This window comes from Gadus morhua, chromosome 11, assembly GCF_902167405.1.
Source record: "Gadus morhua chromosome 11, gadMor3.0, whole genome shotgun sequence".
Classification (NCBI taxonomy): Eukaryota; Metazoa; Chordata; class Actinopteri; order Gadiformes; family Gadidae; genus Gadus; species Gadus morhua.
This window is the reverse complement of record NC_044058.1, coordinates 10,633,498-10,644,235: the sequence shown is the minus strand read 5'-3', so window position 1 is coordinate 10,644,235 and position 10,738 is coordinate 10,633,498. Positions and strand designations below refer to the sequence as shown.

The following is a 10,738-nucleotide window of genomic DNA, read 5'->3' as shown; positions in this document are numbered from 1 at the left end:
GCCTGGGTATCAGTCTCAGCCCCGACGAGGAGGAGTTCGCTGCTTAACTCTGTCCCCCCCCCAACACAGTCACACACACACTCACACATATTCACAAACACACTCACACACTCACTCTCGGCGCTGCGAGATTTAACATTTAATGACATGCGTGTTTTGTTTAGGTATTTAACTCACAGCCCTCCACCGCCCCCCCTTTTCATTCCCAATCTAGCACTAATCACAAATACATATGACAATAAAGCTGCTGCAATTATCTACCTGCATTTCCCATAGAGATAAATATATTATTATATTTTTTGACACATTTGACCTGACGTCTTGACTACAGTCACACAAGCAAGCGTTTTGCAAGCTATTTTTTTACAGCTAGGTTTCAGTTGCATCAGCAAAAAAAAAAAAAAATTGGTCCCTAAGGGTCAAAGGACAAAGTTTGTGGCGCTTTTATTTTTCTTGCCTCTGCTCTAAAACCTCTCCTCTTTCTTTTCGCCGTAGGTTGGACACTTTAACCCCCGGAGCCTAGGACCAGTGGGCGGGGACCACGGCAGCGTCCTCAGTGTTTGCGATGTGTTTGTCTAAAAGCCCGCCGAGCCGTCGAACCTGGAAGGGGGGCAGGTGGGTAAGAGAGGGGGGGGTGCGTGGGGTGGGGGTAAAGCGGTACTAAGGAGAACCCATCTGTCTGACGTTGTGGGTCCCACGCGACCGCTCGCCGTATGCCTCCATAACCTGACAAACGAGGTGCCAATTAACCAATGTGTGATCCAGAAGTGAGGCCAGTGTGTGTGTGTGTGCGCACGTGTGCAGGTGTGTACTGCGGGCTCGCGTGGGTGAAAGTGTGTGTCAATGAGGGCAAGGGGGAATAAAAAAAACAATCGAGCGACAACGAGATTAGGTATTTGTCACGCGATTTGAGAGTCTGCTGATTTCCTGCCCAAGCCGAGCCACAGTAAGCAGAGTGCAAATGCACTAGTTTGTAATAGATGTAAAGCACGGTCTGGCCTCCGTGGGAGTCTGCACGCGCATAGCCGCTCCCAGCCTTAAAACAGAGCTCAGACCTGGGGCTGGCTACTGGCAACTTTTAGGTCAAGTTAAGGGGTGTGAGGTCCCCACTTTGTCACGAAACGCACATAGGTCTTGACACGATGGGACTGGCCCCAGGGGCCGTCCATTGTCATTCAAATCATACGCTCTCCCTGTTAGAGTTTTACCACACGCCAGCGCTGTCGCTGATCCTCACTTTGTAATTAAACACACTGGGACAATCCAAGTCGTTAGATTCACGGTTTGACACGCAAAAGGGCTTTGCGTGGTCCTCAGTACGTCATTACACACATTCTTTGCCCCGATAAGATGTCGTTATTAACTCTATCGCGTGCACACAAGGACTCTTTAAGGACCTCACAAAGTGGCCGGGGCTGTTTGCAGCCCGAGATCATATTTCATAAGAAGAAAGGAGTTACTATTCGGAACAAATGTGACACAGGAGTTGAATCAGAAACCTGATCATTCCGGCCAAACAAGTTAAAAAGCTGAGGAAAACAACTCAACAAGCCAGCCGTTTGAGTGTGTGTGTGTGTGTGTGTGTGTGTGTGTGTGTGTGTGTGTGTGTGTGTGTGTGTGTGTGTGTGTGTGTGTGTGTGTGTGTGTGTGTGTGTGTGTGTGTGTGTGTGTGTGTGTGTAGGTGTGAGTATATAACTATTATATACCACAGCACCAAGATTTCTCAGAGGACCACGTCTCGTGATGTTCTCTGACAACTTATGAGAAGTGTGTCTCGCAGAAGTCAACAGGAAGAAGGGCTGAGTGGCAGCGCAGTTCAAGATACTGACCAGAAGAGCCACAGCATTCTGAGGCGCTGATCGGTTCAGAGGATGCTACACACACACACACACACACACACACACACACACACACACACACACACACACACACACACACACACACACACACACACACACACACACACACACACACACACACACACACGCACAAACATACACACACTTTCAAGACACTGAATACTATGGCTATTTATATATTTCTGAGCTCACATTGATTCTTGAAATTTACTCTTCATTACGTGGGAAATACCATCTAACAGTAGTATCAATAATGTCAATAGTTAACGGCTAAAATAGAAACATCAATTTTTGGGGTCATGTTCTACACAATATTAGCTTGTCTTATTAAATTATGCATTCATTATTTGCCTATAATAATAAATCTGGATTTTATTATTAGGGAAGTAGACCCGTTGTTATCTGCATTATCTTGAGTATAATTAATTGATTATTATAGTATAAATAATGCAGTAACAAAGACAACACATAATTATTCGATTTTTTTAGGAAGATGTTATGGTTAGATTTATTTAAAGTCCGGTGCGTAACAATTAAACTAATGATCGTAGCCTTGTAAATAAACGCAGGAAATAAAGTAAGTTGTGAGGCGCACGCATTGAGCAGAAGAAACCACAATACACTAATGCCCACGCACATGAGCACAGTAATGGTCGCGCTTTTTCCGTCCTTCGCTATCTCGCTCTTTCACACAGGCGCACGCAAACAGGCATACAGGGCTTGCGAAACACACTCACCCGCACAAGCACACACGCACACACACACACACACACACACACACACACACACACACACACACACACACACACACACACACACACACACACACACACACACACACACACACACAGTGGAAGGTCTGCTTCTATCTCTGAAATTATTATCAGTTGGTTGAAACCACAAGATAGGCAGGCGTAGCGAGCGCCAGTATTGACATGAGATGTTAATAGTATCGGTCCAGTCATCTGAGCCTCCTGTCCCACACGCAGCCAACCAGAGACGGGCTGGGAGTCTGATCAAGTGCCTCGTTCCCCGGGTCTATGGGGGCTGTGCCCTGGACTTGTGCTTCACAGTCCTTTAGAGCAGCGCGGAGATAAGGCAGTAAACGCGCTGGGATAAGTTGCCATGAAGTCGAATGAACCCGGAGCCGTGAGAGGATGAGCGAGATGTCCTCATCATGGCTTAATAAAACCCTCAGAGGAGAGTTGGGGAGTTGGATTACGCAGTTGACAATTCCTGTATAACAACGACGCCAATAAAGACATAAATAAGGTGCGTCAATAGACAAGCGCGTAAAATATGATACGGGCCATGATTTAGAAAAAAGATAAGACGCAGACACACCTGAGGGTTTATCCGAAACAACCCTCAGAGGGAACGACACATCTGGAAATAAGAACACACAATCTCTAACTGCGAGTGAATGATCCAAATTAAAAGTAAATATTAAAAGAGTGGTGAACTGTCCGAATCAACTTTTATTTATCCAGAAACGTGCGTCCCGCGGAAGTGTTCCGGATATCAGTGGCCAGACACCACCAGTGAGATGAGGCAGGGGGCTGAGCGCAGAGAGACGGACACTCAGCGGCTGTTCGCCGCGTAGGAATTAAGACGTGAAATGGTGTGAGCGTAAAGATCAAATCTAGTATGATATCCATGTTGAGGAGACCGCCTTTTATTTGTATTTGATTTCTTGTATTCGTATACGCATTTTCATTTATCATTTGATAATCATTTGATTATCTGTATCAATTGTTATTTGAATTGTTGAAATGGCTTTTGAGTCGTTGTGAAAATGAACGCGGTGTCTATCAGATTGGTCTTCAAGGTAAACACCGCGTCCCTGTCATGTGGACATATAGGAATAAAACAATGGCTGTGTGTGGAGTCAATCACACAGCGCCAGGTTTGGCACACATGCGGACGCAAGCACAAACAGCCCGATGAGCGCACCACCATACCTGTAAAGTTAATAGCTGGCCGCCGTCGCGTTTTCCATCAAAAGTTGAGAAACGTCCTAAACTCTGCTCCACGACGAGAGGTCCAAAAAAAAAAGCAAACTGCTTCGGTGTGGATCGAGATCAGGTCCTCCGGAGCGATGCTGGGAATATCGGTCAGAAAGCACCGCACTCGCGGCTAATAGTCTACTGCGTAAAAAAAAAAGGCGAAAAAGCAACTTGGTGCGCAGGATGGAGCGCGAGCTGTGAGCAGCGCGTGCGGCGGGCAGAGGCGGGAGAGTGGAGTAGCGGCATGCGAGGAGGAGGAGGAGGGCTTCCTCGAGAGGAGGCTGGCAGGTAAACGAACCGCCCCTCCCCGTTTCTGATGCTCAAATCGATGATTTGCCAGCTGTGGCGCAGCTTGTGTCTCGTGCCCCACTTTTTTTATTTATTTTTTTGAAGACGACGCTCTCCGGGGAGAGCAGCGGCAGCGCGAGGAGAGCGCAAAGTCCGCCGCCCGCAGAGAGGCTCGCGCTCCTGCGCATATTCATATTTGCACGCCACGTGTTTCCATGTCAAGGAGCAATAAATACACAGAGAGACAGAGGGAGAGAGAGTCTGGTGAAAAAAAATAAGGTTGTGCGCTACAAGATGTGGTTGTTGCGCCACGTATGGAGAAAACCCCCCTGGTTTTAATAATGGCTGATGGCTCGCTGCCAAGGACGTGTAGGTTCACACCTAAGGAGACGAGCAGAACCGCAGCCAGCGCGGCTAGGCAGAGGCCCGTTCTCGAGGTTGTGAGTGCGACTACGTCTCCTTCTGATACCGAAGGGTCGCTCCGTGAACCAGGTGGTTTAACTCGCTGGAAAGTGCACTGTTACAAAGTTTAGAGAGACAAAGACTGTTCAAATTGATTGGAAGTGGATCAAACCCACACGTGCTTTCATTGTTTCGTTTTTTTCTGTAAAAACAGAACTAATAATGGATCGGCAATGCCTTAATGACTAAATATAATTTAGAGGGTTAATTGCTTCTGAATTTCAAGCTGAGGCTTTATTTGCAATAAATTATGTTTACTGTGAGATCATTTGCGGTTTTAAAAAAACTATATACGCCAATCCATATCCAACTATAAATATCATATGAAATCAAATACACCCACAACTGAAATCTCATTAATTTAGCTGAATGCATTGCAATTCGGGCACTGCAGACACTGACCACAAGGATAAGCAAAGACAAGGCCTAATGATTTACACGTGTCATTTCAAATAATCCGTCAAGCTTATTTAAATATATAAAAATTGAAAGCATCAAGTGGATGTTGTCAACATTGAGGCATATTAAGACAATCGTTTGCAAATAATTATATTAAAAATAAAGTTGCAGGCCCACACTTTTTTTTCATGAAATAAATCAAATAGATGGACGCCTTGCATTTTTCTATATCGCTATGTTTGTCTTCGCTTGTGAATTTTTCGTTAAGTGTGTACGGTTAATTGTGGCTCTAAATGTCTCTCTCTCTCTCTCTCTCTCTCTCTCTCTCTCTCTCTCTCTCTCTCTCTCTCTCTCTCTCTCTCTCTCTCTCTCTCTCTCTCTCTCTTTCTCGCTCTCACCCTCCCATCATTTTATTTCTGTGTGTGTGTGTTTGTGTGTGCGTAAAAGTGAGAGTGTGTGTCTCTGTCTCTGTAGTTAGTTGTACGCTTGTCATTGTGCACGCGGATGAAACTCCTACACATGATTGACAGATTGCATCTGCACACAAACGAACTGCTACTGCAAGAGCAGGTGTTTTAGAGCCCACGGGCGTGTGTGCCTGGTTGTGTGTGTGTGTGTGTGTGTGTGTGTGTGTGTGTGTGTGTGTGCGTGCGTGCGTGCGTGCGTGCGTGCGTGCGCGTGTGTGTGTGTGTGTGTGTGTGATTCTATGCGTGTGCGTGTGCGCGTCGAACGCGCGCAAACGTTACCGTGCATCCGCCGAGGAGGAGATCAAACATGATCAGCTCATTCAGGCGGGAGGCTTACAGCCTTTTACCTCGGCCTATATATAGTCCAAACACGCGATTATATCACCTAAAACAGTGTTAAATTCATGATTATAATTAACCAAATAAAGAGTGGTCCACACCATGACCGACTGAGTCTACTCTGTATTTAATAATCAACGAGAACAAGAACGAGTATTTACTGTAAACCGACTTGTGGCATTAATTATGAGAAATGTCTTTTTTAGGCCTATTAGTTGTGGTTTTAGGGTTTCTCTTACAGCGTTGGCGACGATCGGGTTTCATTATGAATCGTTGAGATTTTCCATTGCAAAAGAGAAACAAAACTATATTACAAATTCACTTTCTCTATATGCCTCCTGATTAAGACCTTTCACCGCGGGGGTGATTTCACTGAAATAGACCAATTCTTGTAATGGGGGGAAGGGGGGGGTGCTCACCTTAAACTAACGTCTGTTCCCCTTGGGTCATTGATATTCTCTCTTCAAATGTATACATCGTCAGTTAACACAGCGCAGAGAGATGGGTTCTGTGAGGTGAGGCAGGACTCCGCCTGTGGTTGGTTACTGTGACCACAAGAGGGACAGGTGAGGGAGACGGAGAGGGAGTGAGACGGAGGAGGGATATCGCACCTCGGATCACCACGATGACCTTGCAGATTCCGTTTACATGACTCTCTCCATGGGCAAACAAACACACCTCGACCCTGCATACCATTAAACAGATTTAATAACTAATAATAAATATAAGTGCAAAACATATTTGCGCAGTGCAGCGGTTCCAGTCAGATCATAATGCAACGCGTTGTTTCATCAACGAAGCTGAACCCCAATGTGGAAAGAAGATCGGAAAAATACCTAACATATCAAAGGACACCTTCAACGGAGATCTGAGACCTTTCAATAACCTGAACTTTTTGTTTTGAGTAGGAAACAGCACTTGGAAAATTACAAGGGTTCTACACCCCAGAATTAATCTTTTCAACCCGCAACTAAATAGAGAGACGGGCCTCTCTCCCCATCACGTGTATTTTAATTACAGACTATTGAGCGCTGAAAGTAATTTGTCTCGGAAAGATTGCCCAAGAGCCAGAAGACAGACGTCTCGTCGAAACGAGGAATGCTTGCCCTTTTTAATTTTTTTATTCCGCGGTTAGCCTTCACCACTTTCTCCAGTCACTCATTTGCGATCGCTCCCCCTTTAAAGATTAACAAGGATTCCTGAGGAGACGAACACTTGTCTCCGAGACTTATCTGGGATAAACCCAGGATCTTTATTTATTCCTCGACACATGACAGTCTGTCTGCCCTGCCCTCCCTGGAAAAACATGCCGCTACAGCGATCTCTTCATCCCTTTTTAATCCACAAAAGGGAGACGTGGGATTTTTTTACATTTGGTTTAAACATTAATCCCATAATAAAGTTGTATTAAGGGATGTTATAAAAAGTTGAACCCCGTTTAACACATCGACTCAGTTCGAAACAGTCACTTACTGGCCCTCATGTCACACACACAAACACCCACACTCAACCCCTTGCTCCCCTCTCTCCCGCACACACACACATGCGCGCACACACACACACACACACACACACACACACACACACACACACACACACACACACACACACACACACACACACACACACACACACACACACACACACACACACACACAATTCTCTGGTTACCGTATTAAACTTTTGACCCCAGACAGCACATGGCTGTAGATAACAAGGACGGGAGCCTGACCTGTGATGTCATCAGGCCAATTAGACACTAATTGGCGTGAACCGAGGTGTTGTGCCAGACACTCCTCTGAGGACATTATGGACGTTCCATCGAAGGCTGATGCCTTCCAACACTGTTTGCTGAACATCAAGGCCCCACAAGGGGTGTGGGAGATGCTTTGCCTTTCCTCAACCACCTTAATTTCCCTCTCCCCCTCCCTTTCCTCCCCCCCTCTATTTCTTCCTAAATTCCTCCCTCGCTCTTTTCCTCCCTCTCTCCCCTCTGTTCCTATCTCCCTCCATCCCTCTCTCACCTTCTTACTCCCTTTATCTCTCTTCCTCTCTCTCTCGCCTGTGTTCCTCTCTCCCTCCATCCCTCTCTCACCTTCTTACTCCCTCTATCTCTCTTCCTCTCTCTCTCTCGCCTGTGTTCCTCTCTTCCTCATCCCTCTCACCCTCTCCCTCCGCCTCCTCCTCCCGCCGTCCCTCCTTCAAGATAACCATCTCCTGTTGTCGCTCGCACTTCTCGCAACCTCACAGTGTGCCAGCCCCATCTCCCCTGGTCTCTAAGACGACCCTTTTGGTAACTTCCATCCAAAGCACACTGCATCCTCATCCAGACATACTCTCAATAAGGAGCCTCAGACGTTGCTCATGCAGAGCCTCAGACGACCGCTACAGGTACAATGCCGCCATCGGGGTTCGAACCCAGAACCCCTCATTTGACAATCAAACACACCTTAACACTACTAGACTATCATGCCTCATCAAACAAATGCTTTCACCAGTACAAGGAATCCAGACACAACAAAGGAGCGTCTCTCACGCACGGATGGACTTCATGAACAAGGCGTTAGTTTATGTGCTGGTAATGTGCGTGTGGTCCCTTCAGGTAGACTGGAAAATATTTATTTTTCCTTTTCGCTGTTTGGTTAATCATAGTTCAGTGAAGGCTGTCAGAGGCAATAAAGTGCTCTTCAATTATGAATATTTTATTGATTGCAAGAAGTTTAGCCGGGAGCCTGATGGGTTGATGGTGGTTACCCAGGAATACGTTCTCATTCTTATTCAATCGTACAATTGCCCAGTAGTCAAACATTACGTTAGTCGATATTAATTTACGTCTTAGTATGGGCCCTACGGGTCCTACAAGTGTACCTGGAAGACTAAATATTCTGTCACAACTTGTTACTACTATTCTAATCCCTACGTTGTACAGAGGACAATCATTTTCTGCACTTGTTCTTTGCTGTTCATCACAAATAAGCCTCAATATTGAGTATAGAAACAGTAATACTATGTTCAATCTTATTTTAATCTAAACGTATATGTTAAAACGACACATATTGACATAACCTGCGGAAGAAAGAGCAATAGAATAAGGGTTGGAGTTAAATCGAACGAAGGAAAGACCGAGAAAGACACTCTTTTGTGTGGGCGGGGGAGGGCGGGCTGACCTAGAATTGCAATAATTTAATAGCAGTTTACCACTCATTTCAGCTCTCACATATAGTTCAAGCAAGGTTCTAGGAATAAATAAGATGTAAAGCACAGCTTTGGCCTCAAATACAACAGAGACTGAGACAATAAGTTAAATTGACGTTAAACATAACGTATTATTCAGTTTCCGTTTGAACTCACTGCCCTTTTCGTCTCAAGAATTCAATAGTGACCTTGTTATTTTGCTGCAAGAAAAAATTGCTTAGCCTCCTTAGAATAAAAAGCAGACGATTTTTTAGCACATATAGTCGCTTTTACTGGGTCATCATCAGTGATTAGGAAAGGTTTCAGATGTGTGTCATCGGTTTGAAGAAGTCGGTTTGAATGATGGGTCACTGAGTTGGGTCTGTTACAATGTCCCCGCCAGTCTTAAAATAACCTTACAATAAATAAAGGCCTTAAAGGTTAACAAGGTCATTTTTTGTGACAATATGATTATTGTCTAAATGTCAATTTTCAAATGTATCATGAGCAAGATTTTAGTATTTTAACACTTCATGGTGTCTGAGACTCGAGAAACTGTGCTATTTGACAACAGATACGGGTCAAATATAATGTTTTTCTTCATGTTTTAAAATGACTATTAACCAGTAATATTGTTTTTTAATAAAGAAAGTCATGACTAGACATGGAGGGTGGACAAAGAGACGCTTCGCACCTCAGTGAATCATGTAGTTGGAATACACAGAATTCCACATAATTACATAGGGTAGACATGAGGTTACCATGACAACCCCTGTAGGCATCAGGGTACACACCTGTGTTGAGGTGGAAGGTGCGTGAGTGTCTGTGTACGAGAATGTGTGTGTGTGTGTTTGAGAATTTGTGTGTGTGTGTGTGTGTGTGTGTGTGTGTGTGTGTGTGTGTGTGTGTGTGTGTGTGTTTGTGTGTGTGTGTGTGTGTGTGTGTGTGTGTGTGTGTGTGTTTGCGTGTGTGTGTGTGTGTGTGTTTGTGTGTGGTTAGGCGAAGGCATGTGCAATCGAAAAACTTTGCGAACACAATTAAAGTTTCATTAAAGCTATCAAAACAGTCAAGTAAGTTTGATTGAATTAACAGTTTGTCCAAGTATGTGGGAATCGCATGGCGCAGGCGTGTCGATGGGAGACAAGTATGCAGAGAGCTTGAGGATCTATAATTAGACGTATTCAAGTGTTTGTACTCACGTAAAACCGTTAAATACTGCATGACGGGGAGACGTTGGCGCAGAGCAGCGAGTCGCTCTTCCAAACCCAGGCCTGTGCCTTTTTAAATACGGTTGCTGTGTGCAAGTTAAAATGCATTGCAATGCTATAGGCTACATATTAACAATTATATATGGTATTCATTAGCAATGCCAGAGGCTACTCATTAGAAATGAGATTATCAACATAATAGCAATGCTATAGGCTACATCTTAGCAATGCTAAATTAACAGAGAAAAGTGACACAAACAGGTTTATGGTTAGCTCTTCCTGTCTCTAAACCAATCAAGAGGCGATCTGGCAATTATGACGTCAGGTGATTTTCCCGCCAAAACTGCTCTGCCCTTAAGAAAATGTTGTCCTCTTGTTTCTTTATACGCTCATTAGTAGACGGGGAAACGTCAGCTGATCATCCATCAAACCCGAGACATCTCCACATGCAGATACGCATCATTTCACCTTCAACAATGGCTGGTAGCGCGCCGCAGCAACGTGGCAGCTAGCTCACTGGTGAACATGGCGGTTCG

General features: G+C 45.0%; 1 protein-coding gene across 4 annotated transcripts in view; it reads right to left on the bottom strand.

Moving 5' to 3' along the window:
* satb1b (SATB homeobox 1b) overlaps window positions 1–4,163 on the bottom strand; it is a 68,070-nt gene extending 63,907 nt beyond the window's left edge. Inside the window, exon 1 of one of the 4 annotated variants that reach the window (XM_030370292.1) lies at window positions 3,821–4,163. The gene's annotated coding sequence lies outside the window, so the exon portion shown is untranslated. The remainder of the gene's footprint in view (window positions 1–3,820) is intronic. The other 3 variants (XM_030370291.1, XM_030370289.1, XM_030370293.1) reach the window with 3 other exon arrangements.
* Between the last annotated feature and the right edge of the window lie 6,575 nt (window positions 4,164–10,738).